The following is a 21579-nucleotide window of genomic DNA, read 5'->3' as shown; positions in this document are numbered from 1 at the left end:
ATGAGGTTTTTAAATGTTCTACCAGTAATAAGCCCACTGACATCTTGTGTTCTCTTGTGTCTTTCAGTCAGTTATATGATGGGAAAGAAGTGCTGTCTGCCCCCTTCTAATAGCTTCATCAGAATTATCCTCATAGAAGTTTTATATGGATAGGAAAGTAGGCATATGGGTTAGAAGTTATTAATGTTGGATTTTCAAATAATAATTGGGTCTAGGATTTTTCCCATGCCTTTGGTATCCTCCCCTCCTTGAGGTACCTTAAGATTCTCTCTCTCTCTGCCTCTGGCATTGTGTCATGTCCAGCCAGGAGCCTGTTCCTTCTCTGCTCTGGTCTGACTGCTTTCTCTTCACCCTTGGGGGCCATTTCCACTTAGGAAGGGTATCCAGGATTAGGACTTCAGTGTCCACACTGGTGGCCTCACTGTCCGTGGTGTTACTAAAATCTGTGCAGATCTTTGCCATCCTTCCTTTGTTTGTTGCCCTCCTTCCAACTTCATCCTTAAACACCCTCAAGATGACTTTGCTTAGCCAGGTTTCTTGCCAAGCTTTCTTTAAACTGGTTTTTCCTTTCACTGTTTCTCACTGTTTTATTAGGGGATGCTGCTCATAATCTTCCATCATGCTTCTTTGTAAGATTTTACAAATGAGTTTATAGTCTACACTGTTGTTGCCCTTGGCTGTCACCCCTCTCCTCTTGGCGAGGAGATCAAGTGTTTGCTGACTGAGCTGGTTTTCAGGCTTCTCTGGTCTCCTGATTATGGCAACTGATCCACATGGGTCAGACTTCTGTAGGAAATCAGTATAATTGGGGTGAGGCCCTTTCTTCCATGTAGTTTCCATTGTTTTGGCCCCAATAATTAGTTTAAATAAGTCAGGTTGGAGTTGTTTTAATTGCATGCTATATCTTTTTCTCATTTGATTCTACTAGTTTTTTACTCATTTTGATCTTTGCTCTAAAGTTGGTGGTCTGGCTATACATAGAAGCCGATCCAAGAATTACTCCCACATCAGTAAGAAGTTGTTTCCTGTCTGTTAAAATATAATCAGTTTCATTTTTTTGTGATGTTATTTGGTGCTTGCCTCTCCAGTGGTTTCCAAATTTTATTTTCAAAGAAAGTATCCGTGATGTTATAGGAGGCTTCTGTCTGGTCAAGCCTTTGACTTCTCACATTTTTATTTTCATGAATTTTCATTCTTTGCCAATGCTTCCCCTTTCCTTGGTGTCATCTGGCATCAAAGCAAATGTTGCTTTCCTTTGGAGGACCTTAAACCCTTCTTCGGATTCCCTTATATCTCCATTTTCTGCATCGTGCTTCCACTGATGTTCTTTTCCTGGAGGTCTTTTGCTGATACAACGAGTTTCATAATAGGAGTTGACAGATGCCTCATGAAATGACATTTCCTATTGTCTCCGGAGGACAACAATCTTTTATTAAGCACCTCCTATCTTCCAGGCATTGTATTCAGCACTGGGGATATATAATCGTACTTTCTATCCTCTTCTCCTCTACCGTCTTTGGAGGCTTTAACATTGAATCCTCTGACCCTCCTGGATTCCGAAGGGGACATCCTGGAAACACCTCCAATTCAACAGAGTGGAGCTCATTATTTTTCTCCCCTTTTCCTTTCTAGGACGGTTGTACATTCACTCACATCATCTAACTCCTTGTCCCTGGAAGGGGTATCTTAGCACTCTTCTTGTTCAGCCACCCCTTCTCCTTTTAAGTACACTTCAGATTTTCTCGAAACCCTGTTCCAATTATGGGTGATAGTGTGTACCAGCCTTGCTTTCTCAAGGAATTCAGTACTATGCTCAGTGTCTTTCCATCACCATTTCTGCCCTTATAGAAGGGGACTTCTGTATCCAAATCATTGCTCTCTCAAACCCTCCAACCCTCCAGATTCTCAGTTTCTTAAGTCTTACTCCTTGCCCTCCCAGCCACACAGTAGGATGGCCACACCCTGGGTCCCAGCATCATCGTTTCCTTAAAAAAGAAGCCTGCCAATCTTCCATCTGACTCTGATACCATATCATTCCATTTCTCCCTGTACTTCTAAATGAATTCTTTGCTTTCGTAGTGACTTCCAGATCTGAGGCCCCTCCTTTACCTTCTCTGATGTGACTGCTTTCCTCCCTTCTCATTCTTGACATTATAGTTAATCAGTTCACCACTACCCTGTCTTTTGCTCATAAATTCTCACCCACTTGTCCTCTCACTGAACTCCCTTTGCCAAAGCTCTCTCCTAGACCAGTTCCACCACCTGTCTCTTCCACCCCTATTCATGTGTTGCTGAGTAGAGCTGGACAAAGCCACATAGCTGTGCCTACTGAATGCATTGTCGATTCATGTTGCCCAACTCCAACCAGATCTACACTCCAGCAAGGCATATTCTTTGTTCCTACTTAGAGCCTTCCCACAGAAACAGTTCTGAGCGTCCTCTCTACAACTACAGCTTTGTCCAGTCTTACACCATTCCCCCCAACCCCCAGTCAGTGGCCACATCTTGCTGTTTTTACTTCCACAACATCTCTTACAACTGACCCCTCCTCCCTACTCACATGGCTGCCGTCTTCATTCAGGCCTCCTTCACCCATCCTTTAGATTATGTCAACAACGTCTTAGTTGGGCTTCGTACTGCAAGTCTCTCCCCATTCCAGTTCATTCTATATGTTGCTGACAAAATAATTTTTCTTAAACACACATCTGGTCATGGGACTCCCCTACTCAACTAAACTAACTCCCCTACTCAAACTAAAGTGGTTCCCTGTGCCTTTAGGACAGATATAAATGTCTCTGTTGGGGGCAGCTAGGTGGTGCAGTGGATAGAGCACCAGTGGAGGAGTCAAGAGGACCTGAGTTCAAATCTCATCTCAGACACTTGACACTCATTAGCTGTGTGACCTTGGGCAAGTCACTTAACCCCAACTGCCTCATCCTGGGTCATCTCCAGTCATCCTGATGAATATCTGGGTCACTGGATTCAGATGGCTCTGTAGAAGTGAGGCTGGTGACCTGCACAGCCCTCCCTCCCTCAAAACGAAGTCAAGTACAAGTCATGTCATTATTTCTCTGATGGCATGGTCTTCTTCGGCAACGAAGGACGAGCACACACAAAATATCTCTGTTCAGTTTTTAAAAGCTCTGTATAACCTGACTTCCACTCTCTTTTTCCAGCCATATTCAACATTCCTCTTGATCCCATGCTTTGTAATTCAGTCATTTTGGCCTTCTCTCTGTTCTTCACACAGAACACTCCACCTCCCATCTCTCTCCATCCACACCATCTGTTTTACTGTGCTTGCAATGCATTACCTCTTAGAATCATTCTCTTTCCTTAAGGGAAACTTTCCCTGGTTCCTTCAACTGCTACTGCCTTCCTCCAAAGCTACCTTGTATTCAATTACTTTGTTGTATATTTGTGTTAATTCATTTATGTTCATGCTGTATGTATTTAACAATATGCTTCTTGTCTGCCCCGTTAGAATGTAAGTTACTTGGGAGTAGGTATTGTTTTATTTTACCCAGCTTAACCCCCTATCTCTTAGAACAGTGTTTGGCACATTGGTGCTTCCTGAATGCTTGTTAATTGATTGATCAGCAATGGTATCTTTATATATGCAGAACCAGTGGTTCATTATACTTTAAATGCATTCAGAGGGCTTGGTATATGAAAGTGTCCTTGAGAGACATCTTAAGTAACTTTGTTCCATGACCCCCTGATTATTAATTTCCAGTGTGGCATAAAATGAGTGGATATATCCTCACCAGAAGACTGGCCCTTGTCTTGGAAGCTGTTCAGCAGAGGGTTCAAAGTAAGGAGGAATCCTCTGTCACTGGTGGGGGCTTGGAGATGCTCTGGTTTGCAGGCGCCATCGAGATGGTTGTGTGGCAGTCTGGAGCATAACAGAACCTTCTAGATGAGATTCCCACACTTGGGCTGGTCTGTGGAGGGCAGACTTACCTCCCCAGGCCCATACTGGAAGCCTTTTCTACTTGATAGGATCTGCCAGAACTTAGACTCCTCTGTCAGATTTTTCCAGAGCCTAGAGTCACCCCCATGCTAAGATAAGATCACGAAGGAACAATTTAGTATGTGCTTGAAACAACGTATTGAAGGAAGAATCAATGAATAAGCCAATGATTAAATTTTGGGAGACAATAATGCAAATTGACATTCCAGAATGGCTTTTTTGGCCAGAGTAAATGTGATAATTTTCAGCCCTATCTATAAATGAGGACAACATTATATAAATATTGGTATCTGGTAACATTTTATTATTATAATTCATTTGGGAAGAGAATTTCTTTGCAGAAAATGATGGCATGTGACCATGAAATATTTGGACGATTCTTTTAAATAGAAGACTGGCAAATGTTTTATAACTAGTTTTATTTTACATAACTGAATTTTACATTTAAAGTCTAATTAATTTTAATTTTTTACAGATAAATTTTGTTCAACAAGGCATTGATTGAATTAAAAATTTTTTAAAAGGTCATATATAAAATGGGCTGCATTAGTTCTAATTGGAAATGTTCCATTTGTGGAAATTCATTTATTTGGGAACGTTGATGGGGAAAAGTTGAAGTAATCACTGGTAAACCTGGTCATTAGATAGTAGAGACAGACTTGAAAAAATAATACCACTCTCTTCTGTGTTTTTTGGTGTAGACACAAAGGGATGCCAGATAAAGGTGAAGGGTCTCGAGGTTTACTTCATGTGAATGATCTAGATTCTTCCAGGATCCCCTCATGTACTTTTAAGTTCTGACCTAAGGGGCTTCCTCTTCCCTGTCTCTTCCCTGTTCAGGAAATTCCATCTCTGATCACCGTGCCTTTGCACAGGCTGAGTGCCGGGCCTGAAATACTCCTCAGATCCTTTCCTGGTTCTCCTCAAGTTCTCCCTCCTTATTGAGGTCTTTCTGGCTTCCCTCCAGCACTGATTCTCCCCTACCACACACACACAAAATCATATGTTGTATTTCACTGAGGATGGTGTTTGTTCCACTAGAATCCAAGTGCTTAAAGGCATCGACTGTTTCCTCGTTTGTCTTATTAGTCTCCCAGCCATTAGGTACTTACAGAGTACTGGTCCTGAAGTCAGAAAGACTCATCTTACTGCATTCAAATTGGGCCTCAGAAGCTTCCTAGCTGTGTGACCTTGGGCAAGTCACTTCACCCTGTTGGCCTCAGTTTCCTTATCTGTTAAATGAACTGGAGATGGAAATGTCAACCCTTCTTTGCCAAGAAAACCTCTGATGGGGTCACAAAGAGTTGGACATAACTGAAATGTGTCTGCCACATTTGGGAGGTTTTTGGGATTCAGTGGCATGACATGTTGAAGTCTTGGCACTCCAGAAGTCCAGATAGCTCTTCTCCCATCTTGTGGCAGCCATCCCTGCTGCTGGCTGAGGGCAGATTTCAAGAGGAAAAAGCCTCCAAGCCTCAGGGAATGTCCTCCTGGGAGAAGTGACACCAGTGTCTGTACAGGAACCAGTAGATTCTTCCAGAGGTGGATTCGTTTTCCAGATAACTTAAGACTCATGAAAATAGTGCCTGCATTTTGGAGTCAGAGAAAGGATGAGAATTAGGGTCTGCCTTTTTTCTCTGCCCTTTCTCCTGCTGTGCATTCATTTATGAGGATGGAGTCTGTGGTTGTAGAAACTGTGGAGAAGCAGTGGGTAACCCTGATGCAGGACATGATGTGGTGGTGTGTGATGGTATGTCATGACATGTGGTGGCATGTGCTCCCAACTCTGCCACTGGTGTTACCCACAAAAACATCGCTGAAGCAGAGAGCAGCAATGTGTGTATGTGGGGGATGGGAACTGAGGAGATGTATAAGAAAGAAAGTGGAAAGAATTGGGTGAACTTGGGATCAAATAGTCCCGGGCACATGGTGACTGACTGACTGACAGACAGTAAGTGAGTCACTGTGAGCTTGAGGACCTGTAAGGATGCGATCATTTGTACAGTGACTTGAGCTGGCAGATAGAATTCCCAAGTGGCAGCCCTGGATATAAATCCACATGAGCCCAGGGAGGCTTTGGGTTGCTGTGTTATCCCCATCTTTGAGTCATTGACGGTCACACCCATTTTTTTGGAGTAAAGTCCTGGCCTTATATTGAGGACATTAGGAAGGAGGCAAGGCCAGTCCTCTGAATGTGAGCCCAGTGAGATCAGTGTTTCTTGTGGGCATTGGATGAGGGGCTTTTGTAAACCTATGAATCCCCACCGGGCCTGCTTCATAAGAAGGAATCCTGGGGGAGAGCCAAGAAGAAATGGTTCCCATGATGACCACGATTCTGGTGGATTCCACATTAAGGAAACACTTTGAAAACCAAACTCTCATCTTTGCAGACAAACAGTCTTTCCCTTGCATTTAATTAATACTTGTTGGTTAATTGATTAACTAAAGTCAGTCCATTTTAGATTTATCCTTTCTAGAACAAGTTTATTTCTCCATATAAGCCATGTAACGGATAGAAAGACTGGATTTGGAAATGGAAAAATTTGACTACTGATTTGCACTCAGTAAACCTTTGGCCCTTCCTCTCCACTCTTCTCCACTCCTCCCTTCTTACCTTTCTTCCTGTCTTTCTTCCCCTTCCTTTCCTTCTTCCTCTTCCTCCCCCCACGAAGGACACACTGTCTTTAGCCATATGAGCCGAAATGAACACTTATTGATGAAGGTATTATTGGGGAAATAGAGGAGGCCTCTGAGCTGAAATTAAACTTCATAGACTTACAGATGAGCAGAGTGCAGTGGTAGGAAGGACAGCCAACTCTTCTTACCTCAACCCTCCAGTTCCTCTGAACAGACCTAGAAAACACACCAGACCAAATCCTGATTGGGAAAATCCAAGAAAAATCACAGAAAATTGATTTGCTGGCCCAGGTCAATATAGGGAGACAGGTCTGCAGACACTGAGGGTGGGTCTGGCTAGGGGCCCACCATGAAGAGCCTTCTAGCTCAGGGAGAGGCCATGCACCTGGGTAAAATGAAGTCCCAGATTCAGCATGTGTAGGGTGTGGGAAGAGGGGACAACTGGCTGCTCTGTCACTCACAACTCAGTCCTGGGTCACAGATCCAGAGAGGACCAAAAAGGGGACCTATTCCTAGGGGTGACATGCTGGGCTGACAAGCTGTCCCAGGCCTGAGGCCAGGAATCAAGCAAGGAGCAAGGTCAGAAGCCAGCAGCAGCCTTGGGCTCAGACCCCAGGAGAGGAATGGGGTCTCAGTTCCAGCTTCCAGCCCCATCTGAAACCTGCAGGGGAATAACCAGGGCAGGAATCCCAGACCAAAGGGAAACCTAGAGTTCTGACCCTCTAAACCAGGAGAGCTTTCCAGCTGGCTGATGATGGCTGAGTCCAGCCTCAGGCTACTAAACTCCAGATGGATAAGCCCAAAGGCCTGTTGTTCAGACCCAGACCTAAGGCAGGAACTTGCTGAGCTCACACCAGGGGACAGTGATCAGACTTTGCTTTGGATCAGATCACTTTGGGAGGACTGCAAGCGTGAAGTTCCCCAGCCTGACCTGTCCCTGAGATCTTGGAATAACACAGCATTTAGTATCCAAGAAAGCAGCAGCAAGAACAGCTTGGACATGACTTCCAGAAGTGTGCAAAGTCAGGGAGGAGATGGGAAGAAGGAGCAAATGAGAAAAGAATCTGCCCCCAAAACCCACGATGGTGAGAGGGGTGCTCAGGACATAAGCTCAGCAGAAGAGAGTGTCACAGGCTGCAATTCATGACCTTCGTCACTTACGTCTGCAATCAAAGGATGGAAATGTGTTCTGGTCTTTCGCTTGGGGGTCAAGCTGGGTCATTATAATTTCTAAATATTCAGTTTTATTTTTTAAAATTGTTTCTCTTTTCCATTTATACCTTCATCATTGTGTTTACTATTTCCCTGGTTCTGTTTACCTTACTTTGTATCAGTTCATGTTGTTCTTCCCAAGGTTCCTGTATTCATCATGCAGTCATTTCTTACAGCACGGTCCTGTTCCATTATCTCTGCATGTCACAGTTTATTTAGCCATTCCCCAGGGATGGAACCTGCTTTATTTATTGATACCAGAAAGCACTGGTATCAATATTTTAGTCTATATGGGTCCTTTTTTCCGTCAACCGCTTTGGGTGTTACACATAGGTGTGAGGTCAGGACCATGCACTTTCTTGAAATCATTCTAAATTGCTTTCCCTGATGGTTGGACCCAACCGTAATTATGCCAAGGGTACATTAGTGTGTCTGTCTTTTTATAATTCCTCTTGCACTGACTCATCATTCCTTTCTTTTATCATTTTAGTCAATTTACTGGGAATGAGTGGAAAGTTCCAGGTTGTTTTGATTTATGTTTCTCTTAGTGGATCTGGAGCAGTAGTTCATGTGGTTGTGAAAAGTTAGTGGTTCTTTCAAGAACTGTCTTCATATCATTTAATGATGAGGTTCATGAATGTATAAATTTACAAGTAGGAGCATGTATTTGCTGGTAAGTAATAGTAATTCATAGCCCTGTTAAACTTCTTTATTCTCTTCTTACCAGTTCTTTTCTCTGATAACCTGTTTCTCCCCCCAATTTCCCTGGAATGATTTTGACTCTGGGGATCCAATATCCTGAACAAGAGATGCTATAGTTAAAGGACCATGACTAAATGAATGTTGTTGTTGTTTAGCGGTTTCAGTTGTGTCTGACTCTTTGTGACCCCATTTGGGATTTTCTTGGCAGAGACGCTGGAGTGGTTTGCCATTTCCTTCTCCACTTCATTTGACAGATGAGGAAATTGAGGCAAATAGGATTAAGTGACTTGTCTAGGGTCACACAGCTAGGAAGTGTCTGAGACTAGATTCGAACTTGGGTTTTTCTGACTCTAGGCCTGGTCCTATATTCACTGCACCTCCCAACTTCCCCGTGGCACATAATAGGTGTATAAATGCTAACGTTGCTGTCATCACAGTTATGGTCAATCTCCAGGACAAGTAGGCAGAAGTGACAGTGTGATTGACCTCTTCCTCCCTGACGCCGCAGTGGAGGAAGAAGCGTAGTGTGTGGCAGGCATGCTCTTAAAGAGCTGGGAACTTGAGCCTTGGTGTTCTGGCTGAATTCCAGTTGGGCCGTCTGCCGGTCTGTCACATCAGGTTTGGGTTGGATGTAGCATTCTTCTGTGGCTGTGATGTTGGTAGCCAGCTGTTAGCCAACTGTTGCTATTTTGGAGGTGGTTATTACCCTTTTTAAGGGTAAAATGATTGTGCTTAAAATGTGACCTCTTGATTTGTTTTTGGATTTGGTGGATGCAGGGGACACCACAGGCGACATTCCCTGATCTAGCCTGGTCCAAGAGAAGACCGACGACTTTGCTGTATGGACTGTAGCATGTTGGTGGTGCTTTCCCTCCAAGTGTCCAGCAGCATCAGAGTGAATCTTGGGTTCATCTTTTGTCACTGTCCAGAGAAGCAGCCTTGTCATGACTCTGCTTTCTCACCATTTAACTGGAGTGAATATAGGGCCAGTTCTTCTTGGTCATGCTACACAGCCACTCTTAGAATTAATCCAGTGCTGAAATCCTCTTTGCAGCGTTCTGAACAACTGATCCTCCAGTTTTTTCTTGGTTAGTTCCACAAATAGAGAACTTATTACCTAATGAATGAATCCATCCCATATTTGAACTGTTCTGACTCTTAAGGGGTTCTTTCTAATAGTGTATATAAATTTACCTTCTGACAACTTCCTCCCCTACCCCTCTAACTACTTTCATGCATTAGATCCATTCTACCATGTTTCTCATTTATTAGTACCTGATCCTCCTCTCTGCTTTGGCAACCTCATTCATTTCTGTTGCTTCAGCTGTCAGTGCTACACAAAGTACTTCCCATTTCATATCTGTGGTCCTGACTTCTTTGCTGAGTTCCAGATTTGAACCTCCAACTATCTGTAAGATACTGTCATCTTGATGTTGTGCAGACACCCCAAATTCTACCCATATAAACCTGTCTCATCTTGTGATATTATGGTTTAACTTTAGTCAGTCTCAGTGTTCAAAATCACAACGTTGGCATTAAGTCCTTTTCCATTTTTCCCCTCATCTCCCATTGGTTACTAAGTTCCCTTGATTCAATCACTTTGAAAGTGTTATGAAAGATGAATTTGAAAGGGAAAAAAGGGCTAAGACAGCAAAACCAGTTAGGACACTATTATCCTTATAACCCAAATGAGAGCTGTTGAGGGCCTGATCATGTGACTGGTGGGAAGAGATGAGTGTAAGAGATGCTGTTGAGGCAGAGTCAACAGGACTTGGCCATGGATTGGAGTTGGGGGCTGACTCTGAGGTTGTAAGCCTGGGGGCTGTGGTAGACCCATGACTGAAACAGGTAATGGCAAAGATGCAAATCAGTCAGGCCTCACCCACCCTTAGGAAGCTGATTTTCTTCTGGGTGGAGTGATTATAGATGTTCCTCCTGTTATTTATAATACTCATCGTTTAGATAGAGCATTCCCTTTTTAAGTAAGCCTACCCATTACCTTTCTCTTTTTTGTGATTATCCTGTAAAGTTGGTAAGGTGGATCTTATTACTTTCTTGTTATTAATGAAGACATTTGAGTGTCACTGATGTATGGCAGTTTGCCTAAGCTCACATAGCTCAGAGGACTGGGTCTTGTGATGCCAACCTGAACACCAAGCTTACTGTTCCACAGTTACTCTGCAGGTCCTCTCATTCCAGCTAGTTGTTCTCTTTCTGAATTTTGAAAGTTCTCTCAAGGGAAGTTTGACTCCTCATTAACACTGTGTGGAGAATGACCTAGCACCCTTTGTTGTGAGAAGTTGAGCCAGCCAGAATAGAGGCCTATTTTAGACATGTTGAAGTGAAAACCATTGTTGGAAATAGAACATTGGAGCTCAAGTGCAAAGGCAGGCCTGGACACACTAGCTGAAACTGGGACGGGGTCAAGCCCTTCAGCCCAGGCTCCTTGTCCCCTGGAATTTCCAAAGTGTCTTTCTATCATGTTGATATTCGGCTTGGTGCTTCAATCTTAGGAACTAGAGTTGATGTTTTAATGGCTCATTTCTTATAGACCATTAGCATTTCCTACAAGGATGTGCACTGTTGTATTAGCCTTCTGAAAAGACTTCTGAGCAGCTGGTGGCTCCTGTGAGATTCAGGGGGTGGTGAAGCAAAACCTTTTTTATTGGCTTATGACAGACGTGTTTTGTTCTCTCTTGTCTTATGCTCGCCCAGGGAGAGCGAGTGTATCTGTGCTGACTAAAGGGAAGCCAGTCTCGGCAGCCCCCTGGGCACCTTTGTCCTTGGTTCCCTCCCTGCTAGATGAGTGCTTGAATGGCCTGGACATGATGTTCTGCACTTAGGGCTGGGATTTCCACCCTTAGCCTCCAGCCTCCTTCTCCCCTCCTCTCCCCTTTTCCTACTGTTCTTGAAGGGGCAGAACTAGTAGTAAGTGTAGCATGTGAAGAAAATATAGCAGCACACATGCTTCTTCAAGTGGTCCTTTAGTTCACCAGTCTTTCTGAATTATGGAAACTTTTTTTGTTGTATTTTAACTTGGATCTCATCATGTGATTGGCTCACTGCCCAACCCAAAATGCTAAAAAAAATTCTATTGGTATTTTAATTTCCTTGCTGTCTTAAGCATTGATGTGTGAGCCATGTTGGCTTCATTGATGTGTAAGCCATGTTGGCTCACATATCAAGTATTAAAACACTGACCTGAGACCAAGAGAGAGGAAACTTATACAGCAACCTGAAACAACCAGAGGGATGCTGCGTTTGTGCAATAGTGCTGGTCAGTATTCCTCACTGTCAAAAACTGTGTGTGGTGTGATGTGAGTTCATAGCCCCTGGGGCTTCACTGGGTCTCTACTTTATGTTCATGTTTTAAGTGAAATTTGCCCTGGTAACACCTGTTGCACCAAAAATGACTTAACACTATAGACTACTTAAATAAGTTGCTCTAAAACTCCCCTCACTGAAAGAATGGAATTTCCTATTATAGAAAAAGCCTGAGTTGAGGGCTAGGGAGGACTTGGGTTCCCTGACAGGTAGCCCTTCCAGTGTCAAGAGCAGTTCCTTGTTTTCATGTGCATCATTGAATGGAGATGCCAGAGTGCTCAGACTCTGGGATTCTTTACTCAGACTACTTAGGCTAGACCCTTTTTGTTGCCTGGCACTGATGTGGTGGCATGTCCCCTTACTCTGGGGCCAGTGACCATGAAGGGTCTTGGTTCCCTTATTCAGGGGAGTAAATGCAGGAAAATGCAGCTGGTTCACATAGACCTTGATTCTCCTAGCATTTTTTTCCCCTAAAGATATTTTTCAAGTGAATACGACCATACAACATTTGGGGGAGCCTTCCGAAAAAGCCCCAACTATTTAGTTGCTCCCTTGTTTCCCAGCCTCTCCTTTGGCAGGGATGCTCAGGGGATGTAAGAGCAGTGGTTGCTGCTGCTTTGCTCCTGCTGGTGCTGACATTGGTTGGTGAAGCATTGAGGCCCTCTTCTTTACTCTGTGTTGGTGCCACATAGCTTCTTGCCCGAGTTGGTCTAGTCATCTTTTTTATTTATAAAACTTGATTTTCCCTTGAAAATTGGCAACTCACAGTGATTTGTTTTTCTTATTAGCAGTAAAGCAACATGATGTCTGGAAGAGCCATCATATATGTTTGTGTAGAGCTTCTTGCTCTATCACTTTCCTATCACTTCCAAGGCCTGATTAGGTGTATTAATCCCTCCCACAAGAGATGTCCCCCCTTCTGCGTGTCCTCCTCCGACAGGCTTCAGCTCTTCTCCTGGGCCAGACTGTGGCCCTGTCTCCTGAAGTCCATGTCCCTGTTCCTCTTCAAGCTCTTCTCCTCCAGGAAGGAGTCCCAGAAGAAACCATGGGGTCTTTATAGGCACTTCCCCTTCATTGCAGACTTGGACATAGAAGGCTAAAACTTCAGCAAACTCATGATTGACTGAAACATATTTGTGTTAAGGCATTATCATTGGCTAATAAAAGAGATTTCCTGATTTAAAAGAAGATTGTTAGGGAGTGGAAAGACACTAAAAGCTGGGTCCCTTATTATTGACAATGGAGGAGAGCCCAGGAGTCTGTGCTGGGCTTGCTAAGGAGAAGCAGAACCAGCCGATCTCAGATCCTTCCTTCTCTCCATAGTCAGCTGAGCAGCTACACCGACCAAGGGCCTTCAGGCCACTGAAGGGGGTGTGGAAGGGAAGGAGATGAGCCTATATTAAACACCTCCTTTCTGCCAGTCATTCTGCTAATCAGTTTATAAATATTACCTTTCAGATCCTCTCAACTACCTTGGGAAATAGGTACTCTAATTATCCCAATTTTACAGTTGAGGAAACTGAGATAGAGGTAGAGTGACATGCTCAGGGTCATCCAGCTAGGAAGCGTCTGTGGTTGGATTTGAACTCTGCTCTTCCTGATGCCAGGCCTAGTGCTTTCTCCACTGTAGTGCCACCTATCCACTTCTGACAGAGAGAGAAAGAAAGGCTAAGTACATCAGAGATAGATTCTTTTAGTTGTATCTGTTGCTGTGAAAGGGGGAAAAAGACAAGAGCCGGTGAAGCCAGATTTTAGCTGGGCCTGCCACTTCAGGAACATCTGCTTCCCAGGGACTTCAGCAGGGGGGCCAGAGCAGTGGCAACTGTCCAGCTGCGGTTCTCGGGTGCCTATCATCCCTTGCTTCCACCTTCTTGGTCCTGGCTTCCCTAGACTCTTACACCTTCCTTAGCACTTTCATTCTCCATCCCAGCCTGGCCCTCCTGACTCCTGCCCCTTGGGGCCTTGAAGTGTGTCTGCTCTAGAAGATTGGGGTCCCCTGTTGGCACTGCTGCTTCTCTCTTCCCTTCCAGACTGTGCCAGGGAGATGGGGCATTGTACGCTGGTTTATCTTGTGTTGTGTACATATAAGCAGCTCAAAGAATTTAATGTTGATCCACACAACCGATGCCAGCACAGTGTTCCATGAATCATAAACATGACTTTTTTTCATTATAAAGATGGCTGCCAGGGGACTGGTTATTTGCTCTGTCATTATATGTGATTATGTCGACTTCATTTGTGTTGGTTCTGCCTCCCTGCTCTGACTTTGAGAGCTCCTCAGAGGCCTGAATCTCCTTTGTCTTTATTATGGACCCTTAGCTCTGGGGAGAGCTCTGCATTGTAATTGGGCTTGAGGAAATGAAAGTAACATCAAAAACAAAGGGTTACTTCTTGAAGAGCATTGTGGTGTGGTACAGAGAGGCTTGGATTTGGAAGCTGGATATGCTTGGGTTTAAAACCTGCCTCTGTTTCTGCTGGCTGTGTGATCATGGTCAAATCTCTTAAGATCTCTGGGGGTGCAGTTTCTTCATCTAAAAATTGGGGATGATATTTGTCCTAACTATGTTGAAAGGTTGCTGTGAAGATCCATTGAGCCAATATATGTAAAACAGCTTTGTAAACCTTAAAGTGCTACTATATTCTTGTGTCAAATGACTTTTGTTTCTGAACAAATTGAAAGGAGACTTTTCTGTAGATAGTGCTGATGCTGAGTTACTTTTACAGAAGAGATTAGGGTAGTGACTCTCTCCCCTTCTAATGTGTCATAACAGTCCATAAGAGAGACAAACATGGTGGATGGAGTAGCTCTTCTTTTGGCTTCTCAAGTGAGGCTGATTTCCCAGTCCAGGTTAAGGTGGTGAACAGCCCTGCAGACCTTCGAGACCATCTCCTCCCCTCATCACCTTCCATTTACCTGACATGGTCATTCAGTTTGTTCTAGGACCTTTCTCTTTGGGAATTTGCTAGTGTATGAGGTACTACATTAGAATAAAGGATGAGGAAGTGTTGTGAGAATGTATCCCTAAACAAAGGTGATCCTAATTTTGTGGGGAGCCTCATTTAGGAATCTGGTAAGAATTGTAAAATCAGTATGTCTTACGTGCATACAGAAGGGATTGAGTCTGGTGTGCTGATCACATTTCTTAATAGGAAATAATAAAGTAATAAGTTTGTATAATCTTGACAGAAGAGTGGGGTTGGTACAGGGTTAGAATTGGGTAACTGATTTGTTTGTAGAAGAATCTCAATCTTTCCAAACAATCAGGAAAAGGCAGAGGTGGTCTTTTTTTCCTTGATGTAAAATTTTGTATCTAATGAGGACTTAAATCCCAAACCAAAAAACCCTAAAATACCCAGGTTACAATTCTGTAGCCTGAAAAACAAGAAGACTTTTTTTCTTTACTTAAAAGTCATTTTTAATTAGAAGAAAAAAAACAGAATAGTATTTGAACAGGGATGGAGAACCTATGGCCTCAAGGCCACATGGGGCCCTCGAGGTCCTCAAGGGCAGCCCTTTGACTGAATTTAAACTTCACAGAACAAATCCCCTTAATAAAATGATCCATTCTATAAAACTTGGACTCAGTCAAAAGGCTGACTCCAAGGACCTAGAAGGCCTTGACTTGTGGCCTCAAGACTGCAAGTTCTCCACCCCTATAGCACGTCTCAGGAACCAATTGTTTTAACTGTCTGTTGTGTATCTTCAACTCAGTGTCTTCTTGGCACGTCATCTTCAACATGTTCAGAAGAGTTCTCAACATTTTTTCTTCTTCCTGTTTCTGTCTGTTACATTACTGTTCTTCCAGTTATTCAGGCTGATTTGAGGAGGGATAAAAAGGTCTGGAAGAGCTGCTGTAGGAAGTGGGAGAGTTAGTTGATAAAGGAAGTATTATAGGATTGCCTAGTGGCAGCGAGGACCCAGTTGAGGTTGTATAACATAAATTTGTAGTGGATCCAATCAGAGCACTTCGTTCAGCAGCAAGTATAGGTCATAAAGACACTGAATGGTGGGGGTGATACAAGACTGAGGCATGGCTGGGTGTGATCAGTGATGTGATTAGGGATGAGGATCGAGTTCAGTTGGTTCCCCAAGGGGTCAAGATGAGGAGAAGAGAAAAGAGTGCCCAGTGCAGAGGAGATGGCCTTGGAGAGAATTGAGGGGTCAAGGGACTGGAGGTCACGGTGAGGATGAAGAGCGGGGTTATGTAAGGGAAGTCGGGGGTGGGGGATGAAAAGTCAACAGATTCTAATCAGGTGAAAGGATTTCAGAATTCTTGAACGTGGTGATGGTACATCTGTGAGTGTGACAAGATTCAGAGTATGACCATCTTTGTGTGTGGCTGAGGTGGGGTGGAGGACTAGCCCATGAGCAGTGAGTAGGTTGAGGAACTGAGTGGTTAGGGTATTTGAGGGAGAGTCATCGTGTGTGTTGAAGTCACCTCGTGTGAGAGCAGGAGCTGGGGAGGAGAGAAAAATTGTAAGCCAGATATCCAATTCCTTGAGACAGAGAGAAGTGATCCAGGGGTCTATACACAACAGCTACCAGCATTTTGATTGGATAATAGATATGAAAAGCATGAACCTCAAAGGGGGAAAGGTTACTGAGTGATGGAGAAAGGGGAAGAACCTGGAAGTGGCCATGGGGAGCAAGGTGTGTTCCATCTGTCTCCTTGACCTGCAGGCTGGAGAGAATGAGCAAAGGTGCGGCCAGTCCTGGAAAGGGTGGCCAGGGAGGCTGTGTCATCAGGGCAGCCAGGTTTAGTAAGAGCTAGCAGATGGAAGGAGCGGGGAGAGGAAAAGATTCAGGGTGAAGAGAAGTTTGTTTCCTATGGAACGGGCATTCCAGGGAGCATGGTGGATGGAGTGGATGGGGTTTGGTTGGGACTTTGGGGTAGGAGGGTTGAGAGGGATGGGAATGAGGGAATCAGGTGGGAGGAGTGTGGAAAAGATGATGGTCTGCAAAGGTTCAGAGTCCCTGGCATGGGAAGGGCATGACCAGGAGACTTATCTGTGAGCCATCCCACTCTGCTACATTTCATTTATGTTTCCTCGTTTTATTTACAGTGAGAATGTCAACTTGAAAGGTTCTTAAGTCTTTCAGAGCTGTTGTCTTCAGAAAATTGTTATCCTCTTATGTTATGAGTTGTCCTGCTGCTTCATAGGTTTTCTGAAACCATCCCTCCACCATTTCTTGCACTGTACTACTATTCCATATTTATATGCTGCAATTTTTTCAGCTAGTCCCCAAATGATGGCTGCCCCTTCAGTTTTCAGTTCTTTGCCATGGAAAAAAGATGTATAAATATTTCGATACATCCTTATAATTTGTTTTGTTTGGAACGAATCCCTCCCTAAATCCAACCTCTCTCTCCTTCTCCCTTCATCCATTTTCACTTTCCCTCCCCTTTATTTAGTGAAGTGCATTTCTGTGCCCAGCTCTGTGTTCTTCCCTCCTTTGACCACTTCAGCTGCTGCCTCCATTCCTTCCTTCCTCCTTGGCTATAGATAGGCTCTCTGATTACATGAGATGTTTTCTCTAACCTTTCTCTCTCTTTTCTTCTCCATGTAGTCCTCTTCCTTCAACCTGTTCATTCTTCCTTTAGGACTATCAAGACAACAGTATTGGGAGCAGCTAGGTGGCTCAGTGGATAGTGCACCAGCACAGGAGTCAGGAGGACCTGTGTTCAAATGTGACCACAGATACTTACTAACAGTGTGACTCTGGGCAAGTCACTTAACCCTGATTGTTTCCCTCTGTCCCCCACTCCAAATAATCAACCAAACAAAAAAACATAACAGAACCATTTCCAGACTTTGTCTAATTAGCCTCTGTGACTCCTGATGGGGACACATGCATATTGTCTTCCTATATTAGAATGTGAATCATTTATCTTTGGGCAGCTAAGTGGTACAGTGGATAGAGCTCCGGGCCTGAAGTTAGGCTCATCTTCAAATCCAGCCTCAGATACTTCCTAGCTGGGTGATCCTGGGCATGTCACTTCATCCTGTTTGCCTCAGTTTGCTCATCTGTCAGATGAGCTGGAGAAGGATACGGCAAACCACTGCAGTATCTCTGCCAAAGAAACTCCAAATGACAAATAGTCAGATTCTACTGAACAACAGTTTTTCCTTCTTATAATTGTTCAGTCCTGTTCACCATTTTTTTTGGGTGAGGCAGTCAGGGTTAAGTGACTTGCCCAGGATCACTCAGCTAGGAAGTATCTGAGGCCAGATTTGAACTCAGGTTCTCCTGACTCCAGGGCCAGGGTTCTATCCACTGTGCCTTCTAGGTGCCCCCCAGTTACCTTTTTCATATTTCTTTTGACTCTTGAGTTTCAAAGTTTCTTTACAACTCTGTTCTTTTCATCAGGTCTTCCTGGAAGTCTTCTTTCATGAAAGGTCCATTTTCCCCTGATAGAATTAGACTCACTTTTGTTGGATAAATTATTCTTGGTTGAAATCCTGTATTTTTGCCATTTGGAATATCCTCCAAGCTCCCTGTTTCTTAATAGTGGTGGCTGCTGAAATCATGCATGGCTCCTTGGTCTACCTGGAGTTTTTCTTCTGGAAGCTCTAGATATCGGCTGTGATATTCCTGGGAGTTTTCATTTTGTTCTTTGTTTTAGGCAATGACTGGTGGATTCTTTCCATTAACATCTTGCACTTTGGTTCTAGGAAACCTGGATGGTTTTCTTTTCATATTTCTTGACATATGATGTCTTGACTTTTTTTCTGGTTATAGCTTTCAGGTAGTCCAGTGATTCTTAATTTTTTTCTCCTCTATATGTTTTCAAGGTCAAACAAGGTCACATGTTTTTGCTATGAGATAATTTACATTTCTGTCTCTTTTTTCAGTCTTTTGACTTTGTTTTATTATTTCCTATTGTCGCATGGAAGCTTGTATTTCATCCAATCTAATTTACGGGGAGTTTGTTTTTGGGCAAGGTTTTATGCCTCTTGTGCTAGCCTTTTGATTCTCTTTGCCACTCTTCCATAGCTCTCATTTCTTCTCCAACTTTTTTTCTCCAGCACTTTCATTTTATTTATTTAAAAAAAAAAACTTAAAACTTATGAACTTTTAGAAATTCTAGTTGAATTTGTGCCCAAGCTGTATTTTGGAGTCTTTGCTTATAGATGTTTTGAGTCACTCTCTTCTGCTGAGCTTATGTCCTGAGCACCCCTCTCACCATCGTGGGTTTTGGGGGCAGATTCTTTTCTCATTTGCTCCTTCTTCCCATCTCCTCCCTGACTTTGCACACTTCTGGAAGTCATGTCCAAGCTGTTCTTGCTGCTGCTTTCTTGGATACTAAATGCTGTGTTATTCCAAGATCTCAGGGACAGGTCAGGCTGGGGAACTTCACGCTTGCAGTCCTCCCAAAGTGATCTGATCCAAAGCAAAGTCTGATCACTGTCCCCTGGTGTGAGCTCAGCAAGTTCCTGCCTTAGGTCTGGGTCTGAACAACAGGCCTTTGGGCTTATCCATCTGGAGTTTAGTAGCCTGAGGCTGGACTCAGCCATCATCAGCCAGCTGGAAAGCTCTCCTGGTTTAGAGGGTCAGAACTCTAGGTTTCCCTTTGGTCTGGGATTCCTGCCCTGGTTATTCCCCTGCAGGTTTCAGATGGGGCTGGAAGCTGGAACTGAGACCCCATTCCTCTCCTGGGGTCTGAGCCCAAGGCTGCTGCTGGCTTCTGACCTTGCTCCTTGCTTGATTCCTGGCCTCAGGCCTGGGACAGCTTGTCAGCCCAGCATGTCACCCCTAGGAATAGGTCCCCTTTTTGGTCCTCTCTGGATCTGTGACCCAGGACTGAGTTGTGAGTGACAGAGCAGCCAGTTGTCCCCTCTTCCCACACCCTACACATGCTGAATCTGGGACTTCATTTTACCCAGGTGCATGGCCTCTCCCTGAGCTAGAAGGCTCTTCATGGTGGGCCCCTAGCCAGACCCACCCTCAGTGTCTGCAGACCTGTCTCCCTATATTGACCTGGGCCAGCAAATCAATTTTCTGTGATTTTTCTTGGATTTTCCCAATCAGGATTTGGTCTGGTGTGTTTTCTAGGTCTGTTTGGAGGGTATGGTGGGGTGGTGCTGGTGTTATAGGAAGCTCTCTGTCCTTTTTTCTGCTGCTTTCCTATCTTGGCTCTGTCCCCTGTGAGTGTCATTTTTGTACATAGTCTGAGAGCCTCCATCCAAGCATCCTTGTTACTGTGGACGGAAGAAGCTATGCAGGATATGGACCTATTTGGTGCTTTGATTGGGGTAATGGGTCACCCTTCCCACAAATTGATTCTGTGGATTACACTCATCAGCTTTTCTTGTCTTGTCCTCAGAAATTGGTCCCTCTGTTGTCTGGATTCTACTTGAAACCTTTGAGTCTGGCAGGAGTTACCAGAGTTTTGGTGACCTTTTCAGAATCTGGCACCACCTTCACACCAGGATGAGTAGGACCTACTACTTGGTTTTCCTTGTCATGTAATGTTTCATTCCATGTGTGATCCTGAGGAAGGCCCTTGACCTCTTAGAGGCCCAGGTTCCTCTTTCTGAGGAAGTGGTTGAACAAGTGGTGATATGATGAATTTGTTGAGGGATGATGAAACCACACATCTTCACCACTTAACTGGCCCCCCAAATTCAAACCAATTCTTTTGTGGCAAGTGCCCTGCCAGCCTCTGGGTACAGGGCTAGAGCTTATAGGTTAGCTCGCCACCACCTCTGCCTCCTCCCAACTTTCTCACTGATCACAGGAGTTCTGATTCTTCTAGTAGTGACCAACAGGCAACTAGGTGGTGCAGTGGATAGAGTACAGGGCCTGGAGGCAGGAGGATATATCTTCTGCAGATCAAATCTGACCTCAGACACTTGGCTGTATTGACACTTGGCTCAGACACATGGCTGTGTTGCCATGGGCAAGTTACTTCACCTTGTTTGCCTCAGTTTCTTCATCTGTCAAGTGAGCTGAAGGATCACTCTAGTATGTTTGACAAGAAAATCCCAAATGGTGTCACAGTGAGTCAGACATGAGTGAAACCATTCAAAAATGACAACGAAGTGGTGACCAGAGTCTTAGAAGTGGGGCCAGTCCTTCTGAATTGATCTTGGGGGAGAAGAATTGTTATTCATATCACAATTGATCTGTATACTTTGTAGAAGAGATTGTGGTTGCGATATTGTGTGCTGCTGGCTCTCAGAGCAGTCAGAGGTAGGATATTTCACAGATTTTCAGAGTCCATCTTTAGGAGGAAACCCCATTGCCTGAGTTGATTCCTGTCTTTATTTACTGAGGATATTTCATTTTCCTCAGGGGCAGATGTTGTGGGCCTTACCTCTTGTTTACCATGGTCATCTTTGGTGGTTTTATTGACCATTTGGGTACAGGTCACCTTGCTTTTCCTGTGGGGTCCAAGTTCTTGTCAGTATTTATTGGTGGACTCTTAACTGATTTCTCATCATTCGCTTAGACAACTAAGAAACTAATTGCTGACATTGTGGCCTGCTGGAACAGAGTCCCTTGTGCCCTGTTCTCATTCCCTACTTTTCTTTCTTTGGCCCTTAGACTCTAGTGCTTGACATAGCATAATCCCATCCATGGCTGAAGCCCTTGGGCTGTGTTTTCTAGTTCTAGGTTCTGCTGGTGACCCCACCACAATGCAACCAGTGAAAAAGAGACTACTCCTGACATGCTACCAGTGTGGGAAGTCAGTCCTAACACCTCAGGGCAGAGGTGTTCAGAGAGG

General features: G+C 44.2%; 1 protein-coding gene across 4 annotated transcripts in view; it reads left to right on the top strand.

Annotated features, from left to right (window-relative positions):
* Window positions 1-21579, top strand: part of DIS3L2 (DIS3 like 3'-5' exoribonuclease 2) — a 393028-nt gene that overhangs the window by 98401 nt on the left and 273048 nt on the right. The window lies entirely within an intron of this gene.

The sequence above is a fragment of the Notamacropus eugenii genome, chromosome 2 (assembly GCF_028372415.1).
Source record: "Notamacropus eugenii isolate mMacEug1 chromosome 2, mMacEug1.pri_v2, whole genome shotgun sequence".
NCBI classification, from domain to species: Eukaryota; Metazoa; Chordata; class Mammalia; order Diprotodontia; family Macropodidae; genus Notamacropus; species Notamacropus eugenii.
This window is presented reverse-complemented; position numbering and strand designations above follow the sequence as displayed.